Genomic DNA, 10,393 nt, shown 5'->3' on the forward strand with positions numbered 1-10,393 from the left:
ACGGAAATGCTGATTATCGGTCCTGCTAGACACCGAACTCTATTTAATGATACAACTGTAACATTTGACAACCAAACAATTAAACAAGGCGACACGGTAAAGAATCTGGGTATTATCTTCGACCCAACTCTCTCCTTTGAGGCACACATTAAAAGCGTTACTAAAACGGCCTTCTTTCATCCCCGCAATATCGCTAAAATTCGCTCCATTCTGTCCACTAAAGACGCTGAGATCATTATCCATGCGTTTGTTACGTCTCGCCTCGATTACTGTAACGTATTATATTCGGGTCTCCCCATGTCTAGCATTAAAAGATTACAGTTGGTACAAAATGCGGCTGCTAGACTTTTGACAAGAACAAGAAAGTTTGATCACATTACGCCTGTACTGGCTCACCTGCACTGGCTTCCTGTGCACTTAAGATGTGACTTTAAGGTTTTACTACTTACGTATAAGATACTACACGGTCTAGCTCCATCCTATCTTGCCGATTGTATTGTACCATATGTCCCGGCAAGAAATCTGCGTTCAAAGGACTCCGGCTTATTAGTGATCCCCAAAGCCCAAAAAAAGTCTGCGGGCTGTAGAGCTTTTTCATTTCGGGCTCCAGTACTCTGGAATGCCCTCCCGGTAACAGTTCGAGATGCTACCTCAGTAGAAGCATTTAAGTCTCACCTTAAAACTCATTTGTATACTCTAGCCTTTAAATAGACTCCCTTTTTAGACCAGTTGATCTGCCGTTTCTTTTCTTTTTCTTCTATGTCCCACTCTCCTTTGTGGAGGGAGTCCGGTCCGATCCGGTGGCCATGTACTGCTCGCCTGTGTATCGGCTGGGGACATCTCTGCGCTGCTGATCAGCCTCCGCTTGGGATGGTTTCCTTCTGGCTCCGCTGTGAACGGGACTCTCGCTGCTGTGTTGGATCCGCTTTGGACTGGACTCTCGCGACTGTGTTGGATCCATTATGGATTGATCTTTCACAGTATCATGTTCTCATAGTCATCATTGTCACCGACGTCCCACTGGGTCACTATTGTCACCGATGTCCCACTGGGTGTGAGTTTTCCTTGCCCTTATGTGGGCCTACCGAGGATGTCGTAGTGGTTTGTGCAGCCCTTTGAGACACTAGTGATTTAGGGCTATATAAGTAAACATTGATTGATTGATTGATTTAGGAGCGATGGAGACCATGTAAGAAAGGGATTTAGGAGCGATGGAGCCCACATAAGAAAGGGATTTAAGAACGATGGAGCCCACGTAAGAAAGGCATTTAAGAGCGATGGAGCCCACGTAAGAAAGGGATTTAAGAGCGATGGAGCCCAAGTAAGAAAGGGATTTAAGAGCAATGGAGCCCAAGTAAGAAAGGTATTTAAGAGCGATGGAGCCCACGTAAGAAAGGGATTTAAGAGCAATGGAGCCCATGTAAGAAAGACATTTAGGAGCGATGGAGCCCACATAAGAAAGGGATTTAGGAAAGATGTAGCCCACATAAGAAAGGGATTTAGGAAAGATGGAGACCACATAAGAAAGGGATTTAGGAGCGATGGAGACCATGTAAGAAAGGGATTAAGAAGCGATGGAGCCCACATAAGAAAGGGATTTAAGAACGATGGAGCCCACGTAAGAAAGGGATTTAAGAGTGATGGAGCCCACGTAACAAAAGGGATTTCCTGCTCCTGGCAACACAGCAAGTGGCGACTTTACAGACACCAAAAAACCCAAAAGTTCCATCTGTGGGCCAGCAGCACTTCTTTGTAATCCTGATCCAAAAGAAGCTTTGCTTCAGAGGAAGAACAAGTGTGAGCGCTTCAAATAGAGGTCAAAGGTTAGAGTGGTTCTTTAAGCCCTGATAGGCGGAGTTTCCATTAAAGCTTTTTTTTTTACACCCTGACATGCTCCTTCTCTCCAGTGAAGAAAAGAAGGCAATTTGTGTCGCAGCCAAAGTGACACCTCTGGCTCTTGAATCATCAGCCAGCATGTGACATCAGCACTTGACCCTCGCCCACACCCTCAGGGCATGCTGGGAAGGTCAGTGCTTTCGAGAAGAATTTGTCTCTGCTTTTATCAACCCTCCACTGGGCCGAGGCACACTCCTCTTTTTCCACTCCTTCCGGCCTGACTGAATTTGAAGGAGCTCTTCAGGCTGATCGTCAGGCTGTTCCTTCAATAAGTATGGAACTGTCGATGAAAGATGCCCGCCACCATCATATGGCTGTTCCCTCAATAAGTATGAAACTGTCGATGAAAGATGCCCGCCACCATCATATGGCTGTTCCCTCAATAAGTATAGAACTGTTGATGAAAGATGCCCGCCACCATCAAATGGCTGTTCCCTCAATAAGTATGAAACTGTCGATGAAAGATGCCCGCCACCATCATATGGCTGTTCCCTCAATAAGTATAGAACTGTTGATGAAAGATGCCCGCCACCATCACATGGTTGTTCCCTCAATAAGTATGGAACTGTCGATGAAAGATGCCCGCCACCATCATATGGCTGTTCCCTCAATAAGTATGGAACTGCTAAGGAAAGATGCCCGCCACCATCATATGGCTGTTCCCTCAATAAGTATGGAACTGTCGATGAAAGATGCCCGCCACCATCATATGGCTGTTCCCTCAATAAGTATGAAACTGTCGATGAAAGATGCCCGCCACCATCACATGGCTGTTCCCTCAATAAGTATGGAACTGCTGAGGAAAGATGCCCGCCACCATCATATGGCTGTTCCCTCAATAAGTATGGAACTGTCGATGAAAGATGCCCGCCACTATCACATGGCTGTTCCCTCAATAAGTATGGAACTGTCGATGAAAGATGCCCGCCACCATCACATGGCTGTTCCCTCAATAAGTATGGAACTGCTGAGGAAAGATGCCCACCACCATCATATGGCTGTTCCCTCAATAAGTATGGAACTGTCGATGAAAGATGCCCGCCACCATCATATGGCTGTTCCCTCAATAAGTATGGAACTGTCGATGAAAGATGCCCGCCACCATCACATGGCTGTTCCCTCAGTAAGTATGGAACTGCTGAGGAAAGATGCCCACCACCATCATATGGCTGTTCCCTCAATAAGTATGGAACTGTCGATGAAAGATGCCCGCCACTATCATATGGCTGTTCCCTCAATAAGTATGGAACTGTCGATGAAATATGCCCGCCACCATCACATGGCTGTTCCCTCAGTAAGTATGGAACTGCTGAGGAAAGATGCCCGCCACCATCATATGGCTGTTCCCTCAATAAGTATGGAACTGTCGATGAAAGATGCCCGCGACCATCACATGGTTGTTCCCTCAATAAGTATGGAACTGTCGATGAAAGATGCCCGCCACCATCATATAGCTGTTCCCTCAATAAGTATGGAACTGCTAAGGAAAGATGCCCGCCACCATCATATGGCTGTTCCCTCGATAAGTATGGAACTGTCGATGAAAGATGCCCGCCACCATCACATGGCTGTTCCCTCAATATATGAACATCCTTGCAGCCGGCATACTAATGACATCGTACAGTAAGTGATGTTTAATTAAGCTGACTGGGTTTCAAGAAGTCTGCAGTGAGTAATAATCAGGGAGGAGGTCGGGAAGAAAAATGTGAAGATCGTGGTGCATTTTTGAAATGAATGCACCGCAGAATGCTTGAAGTTTTCTGAGTATGAAAATAATATCTTTTGGTCTGGACCCCTTCTGGACTGCGCAACAAGGGGTGGCACGTTTGTGACTTCTATGCTGCTTTTTTGGGGACTTTTTTCATCTGTCTCGGGGGCCATAGCCATGTTTGCACCGGAGACCATCTGAGACATCGGCATGGAGAGACCAAAGAAGATGTCAGGATAGACAAGCACCTCGAGGCCCTGGCCGGATGAGTTTGTAGACACTTCTGCCTTCCTGGGCGTAAATTCGCGGACTGGACACTGGCTGAGAGTTAGTGGGCAGCCTAGCACTGAGTTGGGGCGGCATAGCTCAGTTGGTAGAGTGGCCGTGCCAGCAACTTGAGGGTTGCAGGTTCGATTCCCGCTTCCGCCATCCTAGTTAATGCTGTTGTGTCCTTGGGCAAGACACTTTACCCACCTGCTCCCAGTGCCACCCACACTGGTTTAAATGTAACTTATATATTGGGTTTCACTATGTAAAGCGCTTTGAGTCACTAGAGAAAAGCACTATATAAATATAATTCACTTCACTTTGTTGGGTCTGTTCCTGTTTTTGGCCGTGCGGGCCCCTATCCCAGCAGATGATGCAGAGGCCACGTATGTGTATGAGGGGGTCAAAGCTATTTCTTTCTTTGTCTCCGTAGGATGCAATCGTATGTGCACAATAACATCATCTATTGCTCATTTGTTGTTGTTTGACTTTTGTAGCTGTATGTAGAAACGTCGCAGCTGGTCACATCTGCTCTACTACGTCATTTCCCCATGGTGGGGCAAATAAAGTAAATCCTTTGTGTTGACGGAGATAGATATCTACATATATCCATATTCAAGAGTTATTTATTTTCTCCATAGTCATATTTGAAAACAGCTAGTGTTTTTCCACTCTTCCTCTTTATGGCTAAGTAACCTGCATGTGTTAACCTTGAAGCTGACTAGCAGAAGAAAAGATATGAGGATTCACTCTGAAGGGGGGTTTGGGGGGCTAGTGGCATATTGAAAAAGACAGGACTTCCGTAGTGTTGTCAGAACAACTTAGGCGATGTGAATTGAATGTGTTGGTTTTTAGGTTGGTCTCCCCAAAGCTTTGGAATAAATTGCAAAATACCTATTCTGTTCTGGGTGTTTTTCTAAAATCAGTTTATGTGTCATCAAAAGAACTTGGGATTGACCAGCAACTTAAATTCCCTCGGACGAACATCTGGTTTGAACGCAACAGTGTATTTATTATATTGCATTTGTCTTACTGCCAAATACTTGTCATACAAACAATATCTGGAAGCAGCTCTATTCTAACAAACGGTTGTTTTCCCGCCACAATTAAAGTTCTCTCCCTCTCTCTCTCTCTCTCTCTCTCTCTCTCGCTCGCTCGTTCCGTGACGTCTCTCCATCAGCTTGACATTTCCCCGAGTGGGAGGCAATAATAACGTTTATACAAGAGTTGCAGATAATGAGTACTTCAAAGTTGGATGGAGGATGGGAGAAGAGGAAATCCAGATTAAATGGGAGCTTGTTATTTAGTTTATTGAGTTAGCTGTGACAGGTTGGTGCACTAAGAGTGTTCAGTCCTCTGTTTGGATCCCATTAAGTGGGAATTGACATTGCTGCTTTTCATGTGGTATATGATTGGCCTGACGCTGGCATCCTCAGCTATGTCACGGTCAAGTGAATAGAGGGAGCGACTTACAGTTGCAAAAAATAGCGCTTTTACAACCTGACATCCTCATATTTCTCCAGGTGAAATGAACAGTCGGCTCGTGCATCGAAATGTGCTTTCAGGGCTGTGCTGCCTATTTGGATTTCTCTTGTGTAAGCAAGGAGTTGCAATTGCTGAGAGAATACTTGATGCTTTTGCTCTTTTGTTGAGATCCACTGAGAGGGGATCCATCACCATGACAACAATCTTCTGACTATAATGTAAATGCTGCAATTTTACTGTTATTGTACAGCCTACATGTGCATGCTGTAATTGGGGACCGAATGTCCCTTTGGGACAGAGGACCCTATTGTATTTCTAAGGTTTTATTATTATTATTCTGCTGCCTCTTTGAGCTGTAATTTGACCCCTTTAACATGCTTTAAAACTTACCATATTTGACACACAACACACATCAGGACTGGCAAAAATTGCCATCCAATAAAAAAACCAAACCCCAAAACTCAAAATTGCGCTCTAGCGCCTCCTAGGAAAAAACACAGACAAAGCTGCTTGTAACTTCCGTTAGGAATTTCATAGAGACATGAAACAAAATCCTGTGTGTACTATATTTTATACACTCACGTCCTTCAGCGTCTTGGAGCTGTAATTTGACGCCCTTAAAATGCTTAAAAACTCTCCAAACTGGACACACACATCAGGACTGGTGAAAATTGCGATTTAGTAAAAAAAAAAAAAAAAAAAAAAAAAAAACTCAAAATTGTGCTCTAGCACCCCCTAGGAATAAAACACTGACAAAACTGCTCTTGGGAAGAAAACACAGACAAAACTGCTAGTAACTTCCGGTAGGAATGTCGTGGAGACATGAAACAAAAACCTCTATGGAGGTCTCACTTAGACCTACATTTCATTCATTAACATCCTTCAGCAAAATTCAACAGGAAGTTGGGAATTACCCCTTCAAAACAAAAGTTTTGTAAAAACCTGTCACCTTTTTTCAAACATTATCTCCATATATAACATTCCACATATATTCCATATATATTCCATATAACTTTCACATATATTCCTTATAACTTTCCACATATATTCCAGATAATTTTCCGTATATATTCCAGATAACTTTTCGTATATATCCCATACAACTTTCCACATATAGTCCATATAACTTTCCACATATATTCCAGATAACTTTTCGTATATATTCCATACAACTTTCCACATATAGTCCATATAACTTTCCACATATAGTCCAGATAACTTTCTGTATATATTTCATATAACTGTTCATATATATTACATATAACTTTCCACATATATTCCAAATAACTTTCTACATATATTCCAGATAACTTTCCGTATATATTCCATATAACTTTTCATATATATTCCATATAACTTTCCACATATATTCCATATAACTTTCTACATATATTCCAGATAACTTTCCGTATATATTCCATATAACTTTTCATATATATTCTATACAACTTTTCATATATATTCCATATAACTTTTCACATATATTCCATATAACTTTCCACGTATATTCAAGTCCCAAATAATGCTCACAGTCATAATCATAAAAGCTGACAAGTTCTGCCCTCAGGTCAGCTTGTAGGACAGACACATGACACTCAGGAGAAGACTTTTGTGTGGATGAAGAAAGGGAATGTCCTAAGTGTCGTGGATGAAGAAAGGGAATGTTCTAAGTGTCATGGATGAAGAAAGGGAATGTCCTAAGTGTCACGGATGAAGAAAGGGAATCTCCTAAGTGTCGTGGATGAAGAAAGGGAATGTCCTAAGTGTCATGGATGAAGAAAGGGAATGTCCTAAGTGTCATGGATGAAGAAAGGGAATGTCCTAAGTGTCATGGATGAAGAAAGGGAATGTCCTAAGTGTCACGGATGAAGAAAGGGAATGTCCTAAGTGTTGTGGATGAAAAAAGGGAATGTCCTAAGTGTCATGGATGAAGAAAAGGAATGTCCTAAGTGTTGTGGATGAAAAAAGGGAATGTCCTAAGTGTCATGGATGAAGAAAGGGAATGTCCTAAGTGTCACGGATGAAGAAAGGGAATCTCCTAAGTGTCGTGGATGAAGAAAGGGAATGTCCTAAGTGTAATGGATGAAGAAAGGGAATGTCCTAAGTGTCACGGATGAAGAAAGGGAATGTCCTAAGTGTCATGGATGAATAAAGGGAATGTCCTAAGTGTCATGGATGAAGAAAGGGAATGTCCTAAGTGTCACGGATGAAGAAAGGGAATGTCCTAAGTGTCGTGGATGAAGAAAGGGAATGTCCTAAGTGTTGTGGATGAAAAAAGGGAATGTCCTAAGTGTCATGGATGAAGAAAGGGAATGTCCTAAGTGTTGTGGATGAAAAAAGGGAATGTCCTAAGTGTCGTGGATGAAGAAAGGGAATGTCCTGTCATGTGCCACCAAGCAAGTTCCAGCTCCCGCCAGCGATGTTTCTTCTCTTGCTGCCGTCTCCCTTCCAACTTACCACCACCATCACTTCAACAAAGTCATGCATAAAAGTCTTCCAAAGATACCAACCTTGTCCAGCATGAAGAAACAGGAACCCTCCTCTTGATCGCTTCCAAACACCCTGTTGCTCCTCTTCTCCTTCTCTCCGAGGTTCTTCTCACATGCACAGCCTCAGCATCTTCCTCCCAGGTTGGCAAGATGCGGAAGATGTGCTCATGAGGAAAAGGTGGAGAAGAAACAAACGAGAGACTCTAATGGCCCCGAGTCCTCCTTCGCCGTGTCTGAGTCCTCCTCCGCCGTGTCTGAGTCCTCCTCCGCGGTGTCTCCCCATCTGTCAGAGCGTGATGACGCCGAGTCTGTAAGAGCGAGCGAGATGAAAGATACCAGAGAGAGAAGGGGGGACAGAGAGAGTGAGAGAGAGAGAGAGAGAGAGAGAGAGAGAGAGAGAGAGAGAGAGCGGCGGAAGAGGAGTGAGAGAGAAAGAGAGAGAGGAGAGAGAGAGAGGGAGAGGGATATCCTCTGTAGTGAAGAAGCTCTTCTTTCGCTCACTGTCATGCATTCCTTCTGCAAAGAAGCCATTTGTTTTTACTCTCCCCTCCAGGGGCCACGCTTGTGTTTACTCTCCCTTCCAGGGGCCATGCTTGTGTTTACTCTCCCCTCCAGGGGCCACGCTTGTGTTTACTCTCCCTTCCAGGGGCCATGCTTGTGTTTACTCTCCCCTCCAGGGGCCACGCTTGTGTTTACTCTCCCTTCCAGGGGCCATGCTTGTGTTTACTCTCCCCTCCAGGGGCCACGCTTGTGTTTATTCTCCCTTCCAGGAGCCACGCTTGTGTTTACTCTCCCCTCCAGAGGCCACACTTCTGTTTACTCTCCCCTCCAGGGGCCACACTTGTGTCTACTCTCCCCCCGCCAGGGGCCAGGCTTGTGTTTACTCCCCCCTCCAGGGGCCAGGCTTGTGTTTACTCTCCCCTCCAGGGGCCCCACTTGTGTTTACTCCCCCTTCCAGGGGCCACGCTTGTGTTTACTCTCCCCTCCAGGGGTCACGCTTGTTTTCACTCTCCCCTCAATGGGCCTTACTTGTGTTTACTCTCCCCTCCAGGGTGCACGCTTGTGTTTACTCTTCCCTCCAGGGGCCACGCTTGTGTTTACTCTCCCCTCCAGGGGCCACACTTGTGTTTACTCTCCCCTACAGGAGCCACACTTGTGTTTACTTTCCCCTCCAGGGGCTACACTTGTGTTTACTCTCCCCTCCAGGGGCCCCGCTTGTGTGTACTCTCCCCTCCAGGGGCCCCACTTGTGTTTACTCCCCCCTCCAGGGGCAACGCTTGTGTTTACTCTCCCCTCCAGGGGTCACGCTTGTTTTTACTCTCCCCTCCAGGGGTCACGCTTGTTTTTACTCTCCCCTCAATGGGCCTTACTTGTGTTTACTCTCCCCTCCAGGGGCCACGCTTGTGTTTACTCTCCCCTCCAGGGGTCACGCTTGTTTTTACTCTCCCCTCAATGGGCCTTACTTGTGTTTACTCTCCCCTCCAGGGTGCACGCTTGTGTTTACTCTCCCCTCCAGGGGCCACGCTTGTGTTTACTCTCCCCCCCAGGCGCCAGGCTTGTGTTTACTCTCCCCACCAGGGGCCACACTTGTGTTTACTCTCCCCTCCAGGGGCCACGCTTGTGTTTACTCTCCCCTCCAGGCGCCAGGCTTGTGTTTACTCTCCCCACCAGGGGCCACACTTGTGTTTACTCTCCCCTCCAGAGGCCACACTTCTGTTTACTCTCCCCTCCAGGGGCCACACTTGTGTTTACTCTCCCCTCCAGGAGCCACACTTGTGTTTACTCTCCCCTCCAGGGGCCACACTTGTGTTTACTCTCCCCTCCAGGGGCCACGCTTGTGTTTACTCTCCCTTCCAGGGGCCATGCTTGTGTTTACTCTCCCCTCCAGGGGCCACGCTTGTGTTTACTCTCCCTTCCAGGGGCCATGCTTGTGTTTACTCTCCCCTCCAGGGGCCACGCTTGTGTTTATTCTCCCTTCCAGGAGCCACGCTTGTGTTTACTCTCCCCTCCAGAGGCCACACTTCTGTTTACTCTCCCCTCCAGGGGCCACACTTGTGTCTACTCTCCCCCCGCCAGGGGCCAGGCTTGTGTTTACTCCCCCCTCCAGGGGCCAGGCTTGTGTTTACTCTCCCCTCCAGGGGCCCCACTTGTGTTTACTCCCCCTTCCAGGGGCCACGCTTGTGTTTACTCTCCCCTCCAGGGGTCACGCTTGTTTTCACTCTCCCCTCAATGGGCCTTACTTGTGTTTACTCTCCCCTCCAGGGTGCACGCTTGTGTTTACTCTTCCCTCCAGGGGCCACGCTTGTGTTTACTCTCCCCTCCAGGGGCCACACTTGTGTTTACTCTCCCCTACAGGAGTCACACTTGTGTTTACTTTCCCCTCCAGGGGCTACACTTGTGTTTACTCTCCCCTCCAGGGGCCCCGCTTGTGTGTACTCTCCCCTCCAGGGGCCCCACTTGTGTTTACTCCCCCCTCCAGGGGCAACGCTTGTGTTTACTCTCCCCTCCAGGGGTCACGCTTGTTTTTACTCTCCCCTCCAGGGGTCAC

The 10,393-nt window shown here is 46.4% G+C and overlaps 1 protein-coding gene across 2 annotated transcripts in view; it reads right to left on the bottom strand.

Moving 5' to 3' along the window:
* The window catches only part of LOC133563779 (protein shisa-like-1a), a 52,615-nt gene extending 44,468 nt beyond the window's left edge, over positions 1-8,147 (bottom strand). For both annotated transcript variants that reach the window (XM_061918066.1, XM_061918065.1), the window contains exon 1: positions 7,867-8,147. The gene's annotated coding sequence lies outside the window, so the exon portion shown is untranslated. The remainder of the gene's footprint in view (positions 1-7,866) is intronic.
* Positions 8,148-10,393: the final 2,246 nt, after the last annotated feature.

This window comes from Nerophis ophidion, linkage group LG12 (genome assembly GCF_033978795.1).
Source record: "Nerophis ophidion isolate RoL-2023_Sa linkage group LG12, RoL_Noph_v1.0, whole genome shotgun sequence".
NCBI lineage: Eukaryota > Metazoa > Chordata > Actinopteri > Syngnathiformes > Syngnathidae > Nerophis > Nerophis ophidion.